Source organism: Bombyx mori, chromosome 22 (assembly GCF_030269925.1).
Source record: "Bombyx mori chromosome 22, ASM3026992v2".
Classification (NCBI taxonomy): domain Eukaryota; kingdom Metazoa; phylum Arthropoda; class Insecta; order Lepidoptera; family Bombycidae; genus Bombyx; species Bombyx mori.
Window position 1 is genome coordinate 3,784,381 of NC_085128.1, and position 14,703 is coordinate 3,799,083.

General features: G+C 36.1%; 1 protein-coding gene across 1 annotated transcript in view; it reads right to left on the bottom strand.

Annotated features, from left to right (window-relative positions):
• Nucleotides 1-14,703, bottom strand: part of LOC101737035 (uncharacterized) — a 61,364-nt gene that overhangs the window by 33,057 nt on the left and 13,604 nt on the right. The window contains exon 2 of the mRNA XM_004931948.4: nucleotides 9,635-9,696. The gene's annotated coding sequence lies outside the window, so the exon portion shown is untranslated. The remainder of the gene's footprint in view (nucleotides 1-9,634; nucleotides 9,697-14,703) is intronic.

Below are 14,703 nucleotides of genomic sequence, written 5' to 3' on the forward strand. Positions count from 1 at the left end.
TACGTAGTATATTAGACTTTGGCTCCATAACTTTTTGTCTTGAAAACAAAGAACCTCTACATAAATTAGATTTATTACAACATAAAAGTCTCAGGATCGTTATTGGAGCCATGAATAGTACTCCAATAAATGCTTTACAAATAGAATGCTCTGAACCGCCGCTATCTTTGCGTAGACAATACCTTTCTGATAGATTTATATTTAAAATTCAACAATATCATGGACACCCTTTAATTTTAAAACTACAAAATCTTTGTGAAGTTATTAATGGACGAAATGCTTTCTGGCGTAACAGGAAAATCCCTTACTTAGTTTCTAGCTATAGAAGATTTTTAGAACTACGTTGTTCAATTCATAAATTTCAATGCCACTCAACTTTTTCATATGATTACGAGACTTTAATGTTTGTACCCGATATCAAGTTATCAATAGATGATATCCAAAAAGGATCAAGCTCGGCAAACTCAAAATTAGCCTCCTTTATTAAAAACTTAGAACCTAAATCGGAAGATTTCTATACTGACGCGTCTAAATCCGTTTCCTCGGATGAAAAAAGCGTAGGAGCTGCTTTCTTAAGACTCTCGTCAGGTCATTTTCGTCTTTATAAATATCCACATCTTTCTTCAAACTTTGTTGGAGAAGGCATGGCTGTCCTTGAATGTGTCAAATATATAATTTGCAATAAAATAGAGAATTCATATATATTTTCTGATTCATTGAGCTTTCTTCAGTCTCTTTTATCAAATCCATTTAAAAAGAAACCTCCTTGTCCGCTTTCTCTTGAGGTTAAACTTAAATTAAAAGAATGTCATGATTCAAATTTACGAGTCACATTAGCATGGATTCCTGGCCATTCGGGCATCCAAGGAAATGAATTGGTAGATGAGTTAGCTGCTATGGCCGCAAGGCAGGGTAATACATATATTGACAAAGTGTATACTCAAGACCTACTAGAAAAGCCTCGGGAGTATCTTTTAAAAGATTGGAACTCCCAGTGGGAAAAGTCTTGTTTATCAAAAGGTGGACGATATCGTCGTCTTCATATCAAAATTAATTTAAAACCTTGGTTTTCTAAGTTTCATTTCCCAAAAAAAGTAACATCTACCATATCGAGATTAAGATTTGGCCATTGTAGTTTACCCAGTCATTTATCGAGAATTGGTGTCGTTGACTCAGATGCTTGTGAACATTGCAATACCAATGGAAACATCGAACATACATTATTTGAATGTGTCAAATACAAATCCAAACCACTTTATGAATTCCTTATAAAATTTCGTGCTCCTCTCCCTTGTGACTCCTACACTATACTTTCCTTTGTTGATTTCAAATATACTAAAGCTCTTATTTCTTTTCTAACCTTCCATAATATTTTATTATAATATCTTTTCTTCTTTACATTACTATATTTTACTATATGTATATATTGCCCTAGTTCCTCCTATACCGCCTATTTCTAAAGTCCCTGCTCCTATCCCTCTACACTGGAATATCATGGCAACTCGACACCTCAAGATGAAGTTACTATGTCGCCTTTGGCTGACTCGACTCTGGCTAAAATAAGCTTCCGAATGAAGTTTGATCGCCATATTGAAGAAAAAAAAAAAAAAAAAAAAAAAAAAAAAGAACCAAAGTTTGACAATAAATAGTATGCATGCGTGTGTGCGTCAAATACATGACATGTAGTGTGTGTAATGTTTTCTTTATTGATTTAATGTATCTTTTATGCATTATTTAAAAAAAATATTAGCATTATGCACTTCTTCTCTATATTCTCTATAAGTGTAGAAAATTTCATACTCCTCCGTCCGCGCAATTTCCGTAAAAAGGGATACAAAGTTTTTGCTTCACGTATTAATATATAGATTTAGTTAAGCCTATTTTGCTGACTAAGCGTTTGTTTTTTTTTGAGTCTAGAACTATCATTATCTTGATCTGTAAAATATAATTGGAAACGTTAATAAAATTGAATCTCCTGAAAATCTTCAGATTTCAAGCATTTAATTGCAATAATTTAGTAGATATTTGTTTTGATTATTCATTGCAGATATAATTTAAGGATTACTGCTGTCACCCACCTTGAGTCTCATGTCGAAGTCTCAATAATATTATATTAGCGCTGCCCCACCCTTAAACGTGGCACACGGGACTGCCTCTCGACAGAAACAAGCTAGATCGCGCTATCTCTGCGACCTCACAATATCGATCTTTAATGTGATTTTATCATTGAGTCTTGACAATAATTTGCTGCCTAAATAGTTATTACTAATGTACCGGTCAAAAACAAATAAATATCTTATTATGTTTAAAACACCACTATTATTGTCTACATAGGTAGACACTGAATTTCTACTTACGACCGCCTTCTACGTATATGAAATAATCAAGAGGCTGACTGTTTCGGATACATATTCGAAAATTAAATAATAACCAAGCTTTCTACCTTTTTTGCATTGGCTACGAGTCGGTTAAAGCGATTCAAATATTAATCTATAAAGATTATTATATCATATGAATAATTTATTAATATAATTTCCTCCCTCCCTATTTAATTTATTTTTTTATATTTATGTAGAACAGGAACCGCAGCGCATAAAATAAAACTTCCACTCTTCCAAAATCTTCTCTTATAATAATTAATAATTAACACTTTTATAACGTCTTGCTCATTTTTCAACCGTCGTCGCCATCTTCCTTTTCTCTGTCATTCTCTTCTCCCTTTCTTTCCGTTTTCTCTCACTCACATCTTAACGCTCCGTTCCACACTCTTTTCAAACGTTCCGTTCTTATCAATCCTACATTTATATAAGTAATATTGTCATTTGAAACGTAAATAATAAACAATACTGTAATATGCATATATTTTTTAGATTGTCCATTACAGCGAGAGATGGGTTGACATTGAGCCGGAGCTTTGCAGTAATTGAGAACATTCACCTTGTTCTACAGTTGAAGGCTAGACTGCATGTAGACAATGAAAACAAATCACTTTTCTGAAGCTAGCGGTAAAATAATCTTAGTCAATATTTTCAAACTGAATTTTAACATGGATCGTTGAATGTAATTTTATTTTATAATTTTCTTTTCGAATTTTAATAAGATTACTTTTTTTTTATTGCTTAGATGGGTGGACGAGCTCACAGCCTACCTGCTGTTAAGTGGTTACTGGAGCCCATAGATATCTACAACGTAAATGCGCCACCCACCTTGAGATATAAGTTCTAAGGTCTCAGTATAGTTATATCGGCTGCCCCACCCTTCAAACCGAAACGCATTACTGCTTCACGGCAGAAATAGGCAGGGTGGTGGTACCTACCCGTGCGGACTCACAAGAGGTCCTACCACCACCAGTTTAAAATAAATTTAAAAATGCCACGTCTCTGATGGGTTTTTTGTGATGCAAATGTCGTAGATAGTTGTTACGGTACAATGAAACTTTAACCTCAACTTTCTACTACCAAACAGCAGAATCATGTGTATCCGTCAATAATTACAGAGTGGGCAAGATTCGCGTTGTGGTGTCTACGAGTCCCAGTGATTGTTTAATGTCAGGCGGACAGGGGATTGGCGTGTCTATTTCGACTAATAAAAGAATCGAACTTTCTCGAACTACATTGAACTGTGTATGACCGTAAAAATAACTTTTACTCTTTATCTCAACAACAAAAAGCGATCACACAAAATGAATAATACAATAAAATCCCAAAAGCGTCAGTAAATCGAAACGGAATCGCGAAGTGGTGCAAAAATGGCCGTTGTCTTTTTATTACGAGGCAGCCGGTTGTGAAAACCTGTTTCACGTTGTGAATAAACAGGGCTGGACTTTATCAGTTTGATACGTTTTAAAATCTGAAGTAATATTATGGAGGTAATTTTATGATTCCGAACGAATTCTCTTCTTCTTCAACCCGTGTCCACTCAATGCCGAGTGTAGGTCTCTTCGAAGGCACCCCATTCTCTTCGGTCTGTTGCTCTTGCCTTTCTCATCCAGTCTCTAAAAACCACTTTGACCAGGTCATCGGTCCACCTCGTTGGCTGTCTGCCCACATTACGACGTCCAGTACGAGGATTCCACTCCAGTACTTTTGTGCCCCACCGATTGTCAGTGCGACGGCATATGTGGCCGGCCCACTTCCACTTTTTCGAGCAATCACTTTGGCTATGTCAGCCAGCTCTTCCGCGGCTCTTCCTACCAGCTCTTCTGCGGATATCGGTATTGCGCATTTTTCCCGTAGAGAAGTGCCTAACGTAGCCCGTTCCATGGCTCTTTGCGTGACTTGCATTTTGGTCATAATTTGCTATGTGAGCGTCCATGTCTCGACCCCATACACCATCACAGGGAGAACACATCGAACGAATTAGTGTATATTATTAATTCAATTGTTAAGATTCATTCAGCATTGATACGGATAGGTATCTTATAGGTTTTTGTACTGTAATAATATTTTATTAGGTAACATTGACATGCCTTTAAATGTATCTATAAGTTCCGATAATCACTTAATATCAGAGTGGCCATGATCTAACAAGAATAAATAAAATCATAACTTATGCTCATAAAGAAATTAAAAAAAAAATGGATCCAACCCTAAGCCTTCGGTGACGCGAAACTGACATAATCTGGCCTTCGTTTAGCTGCAACACAAGATGTTATACGAGTATATACACGCGAGCAAAAGTTTGGAATCACTTACTTGAAATTGGTTCCGCGCGATCTTGCTTACTAAATAAATTTTTTATTTTTACAAAAATGACATCATTTTAAAGGTTCAATTGTCAACTTTAAATTGATACCAAATTTATTAAAATCGAGTCAGTAGTTAAGGAGCTATCTCGGATTAAGCGAAGGAGGTAGGAAAACAAGGAAGTATGAAAAAATAATGAATGAGTAAAACAACAAAAATTAATAAATAAAATTTTTATTTAGCCTTAAAATTAAGTGTCAGTACTTTGTGTTCCCTCCCCTCGCCCTAATAACCTCTTGAAGACGAATATTCATAGACCTGGTCAGCTTTTGAATTGATTCTTGTGGGATACCTTCCCACTCCGCAATCAACGCCGATTTCAGCTCATTTAGACATGAAGGAGCAGGAGTTCTGGAACGAACTTTTCTCTTCAGTTCATTCCACGCGTGCTCAATAGGGTTGAAGTCAGGACTGAGCGCAGGCCAGTCCAATGTGGCGATACCGACTTCTTCGAGGTATTTAGTTGTTACACGGGCAGTGTAACAACGAGCGTTATCGTCCATAAGGAGGAAGTCATCACCGGTATATCCCGCATAGGGAACGACAAGTTCGAGCAGAATATAGGAAATGTATCGGTCCGAAGTTAGACCGCCTCCTCGTCCCCCGCCAGGCACGAAAACAAGCTCGGTTTTACCGTCGAAGGAAATGCCGGCCCACATCATACAAGAGCCGCCCCCATAAGCCACTGTTTCAGTGAAACAGCACTGCGCAAATCGCTCCCCAGGCTGCCTGTGGACCCAACCTCTTCGGTCGCAACCGTGCAAACACATCCTGCTCTCGTCGGAGAACAGGACTTGCCTCCATTGCTCAACTTCTCAATTAAGATGGGTGCGAGGAAATTGAAGGCGTGCTTGTCGGTGAGCTGCCGTGAGTTTCGGGCCTGTGACAGGCCTTTTTGGAGTCAGATTCGCTTGCTTTAGTCGTCGACAAACTGTCCACTTGCTGGCTGCTACCCCACGAATATCTCAGAGCTCCTATTGGACATCAACACCAGGTAAATGCCGATTTCGGAGAGAGGTCGACACGATAAAACAGTCATCCCTCTCCGATGTGCACCGGCGCCGTCCAGATCTTGGTCTCGGGATAAAGCTACCAGTCTTCCGAAAGCGCTTGCAAACTTTTGAAATACAGGACTGGCTTATGTGGAGCCGACGAGCGACAACTCGCTGGCTGAGCCCTTCTTGCAATAGGGCTACGATTTGTGCTGCTTCTGTAGGTGTTGTCTCCATTGTCGTACAAGGTAAAGGGTCAAAAGTAGCGGAGATGTGTACCAGTCAACGTGTGAAAGTCGACTGATAAAGAGAATCCGATAACAAGTGCTTTTATAGGGGTCAATAGGTCGCAACTCGTGACGTATCAAACAATTGAAACACCTCTTTTTCGTGATTCCTTCACTTAATCCGGGATAGCTTCATAAATACTGGCTTGATTTTAATGAATTTGTTATAAGTTTAAAGTTAAGAGTTGAACCTTTAAAATGATCTCATGTTTATGATTATCAAAAAAATATTCAGTACACAAGGTCGCGCGGAACCAATTTCAAATAAGTGATTCCAAACTTTTGCTCGCGAGTGTAGTTTATGTATGAGTGTAATAAATAATAAGACTCGAATATTCATGAGCACATATCCGATCGGGATAAAATGTTAGAAACTTTTTGTTTTCGTAATTTATGTTCCAACTTATCGAAATAAGAGGGGGGTCGCCCAAGGACGTCACGTACGGAACAAAACATAGACACAGTGACACAGTCTATTCGCGAAAATCCGACACAGTCAACTCGTAAGCGATATGTGGCTATGATCGAAGAGTTTTTCATACCAGAATTGCAAAACTTTTCAGGCTTTAATGCCAGGACGTGGTTTCAACAGGATGGGGCCACTTCTCACACCTCTAACACTGCTATGCCCGTTATCCGTCAACTTTTTCTTGGCAAAGTTATCTCTAAGAGAGGAGACATTTCCTGGCCTCCACGTAGTCCAGATCTGACCCCGATGGATTTTTTTTGTGGGGCTACCTTAAGGCTAAAGTATACGACACAAACCCGCGGTCAATTGAGGCCCTAAAAGAAAACATCCGCAGAGAAATGACAAGCATTTCAGCAGTGACGTGCCGCGCAGTCATCGACAATTTTAGACGTCGTTTGCAAGAGTGCCGTGATCGCAACGGATTACATTTAGGAGATGTTATTTTCAAAAAATAATTCCCGTTTTTTAAGCTTTTTATGTAAATAAAAATTTAATTCATAATGTAATTAGTTTTATTTTAATATTTTTTTTTCATATCAAAAGACTTATGGGCCACCCTGTATTTACTAGTGGTCCCGCAGTAGTCGAAATTCGATTATAATTACCTTGAAATTAAAAGTTTCAACATTATTAAGGTTCTATTGTCAAAGACTTATTAAGAGATTAGACTTCTTTAAATACAGATTTCGCCAAGACTACACTATAGACAAATAATATTAAAGATAAACAATATTAACCTATTCTCAATTTGACCACTGACTTTACACAATAACAAAAGTTAGACAGTAAATAAAGAATATAGATTTGCGTGTGTTAAATACATGGTATAGTGTGTAATGTTTTTTTTAGTTTTTATAAGCGTGGGAAGCTTCATACTCCTCCATCACACAAAGTACAAAGGGGTACAAAGTTTTTGTTTCACGTATTAATATATAGATTTCCTACACGGCCTGCATGCCATTTGCAAGAGCATAGAAGTTACGGCCTTTAAGTACGATTACCCATTACGAGATGAGGACTGCCGGCCGGACTTGGAGCGATGTTATGTCTACAAAGCGCAAGACAGGGTGAAGCTGAGATTATAATTTGCGTAATTACGGGTGGTAGGACCTCTTGTGAGTCCGCACGGGTACGTACCACCACCCCGCCATTTTCTGCCGTGAAGCAGTAATGCGTTTCGGTTTGAAGGGTAGGGCAGCCGTTGTGACTATAGACCTTAAAACTCATATCTCAAGGTGGGTGGCGCATTTACGTTGCAGATGTCTATGGGCTCCAGTAACCATTTAACATCAGGTGGGCTGTGAGCTCGTCCACCCATCTAAGCAAAAAAATAATAAAAATAAACTTGTGAGGGCCCTATGTACCAGCGGGGTACCCTAGAACTACTACTACCCATTTTATTATTGCTACTAAATCTTCACATTCACATTTCCAAGAGCCGAATTGTTCTAGGTAGCGTTCATCACATTACACCCCATCACATAATCAATGAAAATATAACAAACCAAACTTCTCGTAACGTTTCATGATATCATTGTTTATTAACATTTTTTCTGCATAGATAGATGATCTCATCTGAAATTTAGTGGGTACCTTAGCCCGTACATAACGAAATATACCAAGACGTACATACTAGTCGAAGTAGTGGTATCCTAGGATTGAATAGAACAGAAAAAAGTCGCGAAAACACAGACCCGCGCACCGTTTGTTGCACTGATATACATATATTATATCAACTTGCACATGAGACATCAAAAGATTATTGATGTGATGAAAACGCCGCCCGTAATACGAAACGATCTGGAAAGCGGAGAGATCGTATGACTGCAACTGCGTACATATTTTGTTGTTATATTTTGTTGACGTCATAAATAGCTCGCTTTATATTAAATTTCATTGCTTAATATTGTATTGCAAATAAGATTATTCTAATTACCATTGAATTTTTTTTTATGTTTTCTCGAAATGCACGTGACTTAAGTAGGTTCGCTTAGTTTAAGCTGCTCTCTTCACATCATACATTGACAGGCACATACGCACGATCCATAATAGTGTGTTGAAAAGGCAGCAATATATAATATAAAATAAAAAGGTAATTGTACAGTCATCCTCGTAACGTACACGATTACGTAATCTTTAGATTAGTTTGGAATATTGCTTAACGTATATAACGTATAAGTGCATTGAGAAAGAACTCAAGTTGATACTTAAAATTACAAAATTGCAAACCAATTTATTTTGTTTTCATTCTAAATATGAACTAGCCTTATTTAATCTAGGCAAAGACAATACAAAACACTTAGGTAAATATTAAATGTATCACTGACAAAACCATAAAATTAACTTATGAATGACCTAAAGGTCTCTGTTACCAGGTCATAAAATAGAATTATATAAAAAAGTTACCTATGACCATTGACCATATTTGTCAAACTTTTTTTTTAATCTTGACCAACAACACCAGCAAAGCATATTTGACTTCTAAAACTGATATTGTTTTTGATGTATTGTAAATATTTTAGCGATCGTTTTGAACAGAATGCTTTTAAAACTAAATTTTAATTTCTTTTCAACAGTGCAAGCTTGTTCCGCGCTCGTTTCAACCGCGAAGTTCAAGTGACGCTAACCAGTTTTGTTTTTTCCTCCGATAACCTCGAAATCGTGTTGTTTCTTGACGAGGATGTAGTGTTTTGTGTGTAAAATATTTATTTAGCTACATCGAAATGTATTTTTTACGCTAGTTTTTAGATGAGAGCTTTTGTATGTATTAAAATTACGTAAACAAATAAAAAGCTAATCGAGTCTTGTATTGTAATCGTAATCTATAGATTTACAATATAACTATAGGAAATGGAAAAGTTCATCGACTGAAGATTTCGGCGCCCTACGTTTTCAAAACGGATTTATGTTTAAATCAAATTTAAATATTATAAAAAATTTATATGAAATATTAACACAGATCAATATGGCGTCTTTTTTTTTCACAATCTACGCCACACGATTATGCTCTTAAATTTTCATCATCATTCTTTGTGCTAATAATTATAAACGACCCGAAAAATGTTTTCCAAATCATAAAACATACGCGAATACTACAGAAATGTTACCTCTACTGTCAACTAGCAGAAAATTTATACAAACCTATATGGAAAATAGCTGCCGGAAGTTTTCAAATCTCTTCTTCGTCGCGTGTAACCGTGAATCTGTAAGAAGGATACATAACATTATTTTATTATTCCAGTTACGTACTCAGGATCTGATCTCGGTCCTACTATTCTTGGAAACATATAACGAAACATAATAGTTCCCCATCCATTCACAATATTAGTATGCTCATCTTTAGTAAAGCAATTGTCTCGTTAATTACTAATATGATTTACCAATTGTAGGCTTGCTACATATTCATATAATATTCTTAAACAAAGTCCGGACAGAAAACGACATTTAGGCTAAAATGATGGATGATGAGCCAACGTTCTAGAGTGTGAAATAGGAAAATATTTTAAAAGTATTATCTTTTATTGTCCCTGTAGGCAAATGAGCATACGGCCCACTTGACGGTGAGTGGTTGGTGTCGCTCATGGACATCAGCAATGCCACAGCCGGGCACAGCCAAGCCGCTGCCTACTAAATTATTACTAGGTTTCAGTATTGCTAAATTCTGCTGTAGATTTTAAGAGCGGCCTTAAAGAAAATATCATCATCATTTTCCTGCCCTTCTCCCAGTCACCTGGGCTCGGCGCAACATGTTTTCTCCTTCCATACTCTTCTATTATATACCATTTTTTCGCTCACTCCCCTCTTACCCATATAGTCTTTCACGCAATCCATCCATTTCGTCTTAGGTCTATCTCTTCCTCTATATCCGTCCTCATTCATAGTTAACACTCTCTTACTAACCTCATTTTAATTTCGTCTCATCATATGTCCATACCGTCCCAAATTAATAAACTCTTAAGGAAAATAATTATATAAAAATATAAGTTTCGAACACTCCATAGTTTTTATAGTTACGGACGATTAAGTAGTTATTTGTCTGAGTAATTTGAAAAACAACGGATTAGAATTTAAATGATCATATAGTCACATTATATTCATATATTATATTTTTTCGTATTTACATATTTTTTTATTTTTTTTACATTAAATGAATCGTATTCTTGAACATTTAAGATTTTTTCTGGATATAAATTTTGAGTCATTATCAAAAAATCACAATATACCTAAAAGGTGGATAAAAAAAACTGTATTACGTACTAGCTAAAGCTTCGGTCGTTTTTATACTTAAGGTGGAATTAAGCAACAGCTTTTAGTTTTGGTTTCACAAATGTGCACGAAACACGATTCAGATGAATACTTCAAGTTTCCTCGTTTTTTATTAAATCAAAAACAGATGAAACAATATGTACAAACTTAATAAGAAATTCATTAGGTAATTTACTTTCATAATTATATTCTAGCGCTGGATGTAATTAGAATTTAATTGAAATTTATTGGCTGACTAAGATGACCGATTTCAAACACGTATTAATATATTATAATAGAATTTCATCGAAATTTCTTGGCTTACTAAGTCACGTTGGTCACTTGATGACCGATTTCAAATGTGTACTTTATTTTACTTGAATGATAATAAAAATCATAGTATTTGGGTGAAACTGATATATGTAAAACATGAATTAATATATTAGAATTTGATCGAAATTTATTGGCTCACTAAGTCACATTGGTCACTTGATGACCGATTTCAAATGTGTACTTTATTACACTTGAATGATAATAAAAATCATAGTTTTTGGGTGAAACAGATATACGTAGAACACGTATTATCATATTAGTATTACTGAAACTTTGGCGTAATTTCTCAAGCGGAGCGGTGAAAGGCGACGCAAGGTCGGTCGGACAACAATGGAGTGAATTGTGGTCGATACCGGCAGGCAGCGGTCGGGCCGGAAAGAGGCTCTATTCATTTAAACGAAACCTTTGTTTGATAGATCCTTCTCGTATCTAGACTAAGGCTGACTACGTTCAAGAACTGCTTCTAATGAAATTATCTAACTCGATTTCTATTAAAAACTACCTACTTACCTAAACTCTCGATCGATTCGTTCCCGAAAGTGCGATCTAAAATTCGCATATCGCATTGAATAGTATTAAAGTTTACGATAATACATATTTTTAAAATGCTTTAAACACTAGAATAGTTTTAAAACTAGATTTGTTTCGATCATTCATTTCAGAACTATGTAGCTTAATTTATCATAGAAATTAAAAATGAATTGTTAATCTTATCATCATTAATAAAATATCTATAACATTTTACTAAAAGTGAAACTTTACGAAGCGGTCACTGAATACTGAATCTCTTAAAATCAGTGTCGTGTTTTTTCACTGCTTATTAATTATTAAATTACGTATGTATTTATATTCACCAGTCGATGGAATATCACAGCAAGAATCAAGAACAAAATTTCATTAAAGAAATAATTTTGTTGTTTACTAGATCCTTATTATACGATTTTTATGGACAACGCCACAAAAAAAAACAACTAGTAATTATAGCTGCAACTATATTACGGTATTATCTCGGTTTTTTTTTTAATTCTCATTATTATATTATCTTTTCCGACGTTTGCAAGACTTCACAGTTTTCATGGTCACCACGGACGACTAAGGCGATTTTTGTTAAGATTTGAATATTGTGCTAGCTGGTCAATTACCATAAAGGTTATTTAAACTATGGCTACGAATCGTGAAAACCGAAGAAAATACTAACCAGTAATTGTTTTGCGAGTCTTGGGGGAGGTCTACCCATATCCACCAGTGCAGGTGCGTGGGTTGAAGAAAACAAAAGGTTTTCTTTAATTAATGTACTAAAGACGTAGATATGAAAAGTTTCTGTTTGACATTCGAAACACGATCATCCCCTTAAGTAGTCCTGTAAAAGTTTTAACCAACAAAATTGAATATACCTATTCGCGTTGTTCGGTTTCATTCGCGCTGATGGTTGGGCGAGCTCACGGCCACCTACTTCAATAGACTTGAAGTCGAAGTCTCAGTAGCATTTGAATAATTATCACACTATCCATCCAACCAGAACGATTGTTTTGTCGTCAATTACGATGAAGAGTTCGACTTGCAAACAGAGCCCACTGAGTTTCTCGCCAGATCTTCTTAGTGGGTCGCCATTTCGGTCCGGTGGTAGTTTTAGTGAAGAACTGCTCTCGCTAGTGCCAATGTTAGCAATTCTCTCAGGTTGAGCCCGTAAACTCCACCTACATATCCGCGCGTAGTTGGAATAGACCCTTAGGCTACTAACGATTAGGTAGGGTTAAAGAAATATACTGTTTTGCCGCAGAAATAAATTTGTTCGCATTCAACATCACAAATACATAACCTAAATGTACTATTTGTAAGTTCGAAAATAAAACAATATTACATGAAGTCGTCGTGGCCTAAAGGATAAGACGTCCGGTGCATTCGGATCTAGCAATGCACCCACAATGCACCGATGTTGCAATCCCGCAGGCGGGTACCAATTTTTCTAATGAAATACGTACTTAACAATTGATTGACTTCCACGGTGAAGGAATAACATCGTGTAATAAAAATCAAACCCGCAAAATTATAATTTGCGTAATTACTGGTGGTAGGACCTTTTGTGAGTCCGCACGGGTAGATCCCACCGCCCCGCCTATTTCTGCCGTGAAGCAGTAATGCGTTTCGGTTTGAAGGGTGGGGCAGCCGTTGTAATTATACTGAGACCTTAGAACTTATATCTCAAGGTGGGTGGCGCATTTACGTTGTAGATGTCTATGGGCTCCAGTAACCACATAATATCAGGTTGGCTGTGAGATCGTCCACACATCTAAGCAATAAAAAAAAACGGAGTCGTGATACGTCTAATTACATCGGTCCGATTCTGTTTTACGATTCAGAGCCGGATTGTTCGCTGGTGTAATGTTTTAATTTGTGTTTGTAAATCTGTTATTTATAAAAAACAAGTCTGCTAGCTGACGTTTAGCTTATATTTCTTAATACATATTTTACTATTTTTTAAAATTTTCATTATTAAATTGAAACATATCTACGGGGTGTAATCAATTTGTTGTAATCAAGGAGAACCAATGTTTTTAAGATTTCGAGCTGTTTTTTTTAAATATATGTGAAGACGTCGCGGTGTTATCATAAGAACATAATTTACACTAGGTATATTATAACTAAACTCAAGTTGGCTTTTTAAAGATTTGTCCAAAGACATCAATCAAGTTCTTATATTTAAAATTACAATAATATCCTTGCGGTTTGTTTACATTAGCGAAAAAAAATACAATTATATTCAACAATATAAGAGTAATGTGATATTTTGTAACAAAAAACAAACTTAAATGTTTCACACATTAAAACTTTGATAATAATTTGCAATTATAACGCTAAATGTATACATTGACTGGAGTAGCCCTATAGACACAACCCACTGCCTTCTTGTTAAGACAGATGTTATTAAGTTCTGTCACTAAACTCCGAAGGGTCGCCAACCTACAATTTTGAATCCAGAATAGTCCCACGGTATATTGGTAAATAAAAAAACTGGAGTAATTCTTCCTTATTATCATATACACTTTATCATGTATGTATCATGTATAGGAGAGAACTTATTCTAAATGAAACTTTTCAATTATGACTATATGTTTTTCTTTGCCTATTAGGTATACATAACAAATAAGCAGTAAAATTTCGGTTATTCTCATAAATTGTATGTTCATATTGCAAAATGTGATTTTCTAAATAATTTTAAACTTTATTGTGTTGTAAAAGTACTGTGTTATAAGAGGCTTTTGGAGAATTTTTCTTTTCGTGTTAGAGTGAAATAGTATAGTAAAATACCGTGTTTTAGGAATTTACCTGTATTGTATAGTCCGCCGAATATACTCCCGAATGTCTTTACTACCAAACTACCAACGTCATAATATAACCAATAGCCTTCGGTTACGGAGGTTACGCGAATTAGCAGTCGATAATATCATGGGCAATTATAGCAGCACCATTCGTATCCTTGAATTCAATCTTAACTGAGTTCAATGTGAATGGTGTAAGTTTGTAAGCTAGTTAAGCACTGAACATTGAGAACATTGCTTAATTCGACGTTTCAAAAAAACAGCGCTCGTGACCTCAACGCCCTACTTTTTCCATTGTCCTGAACAAATAAT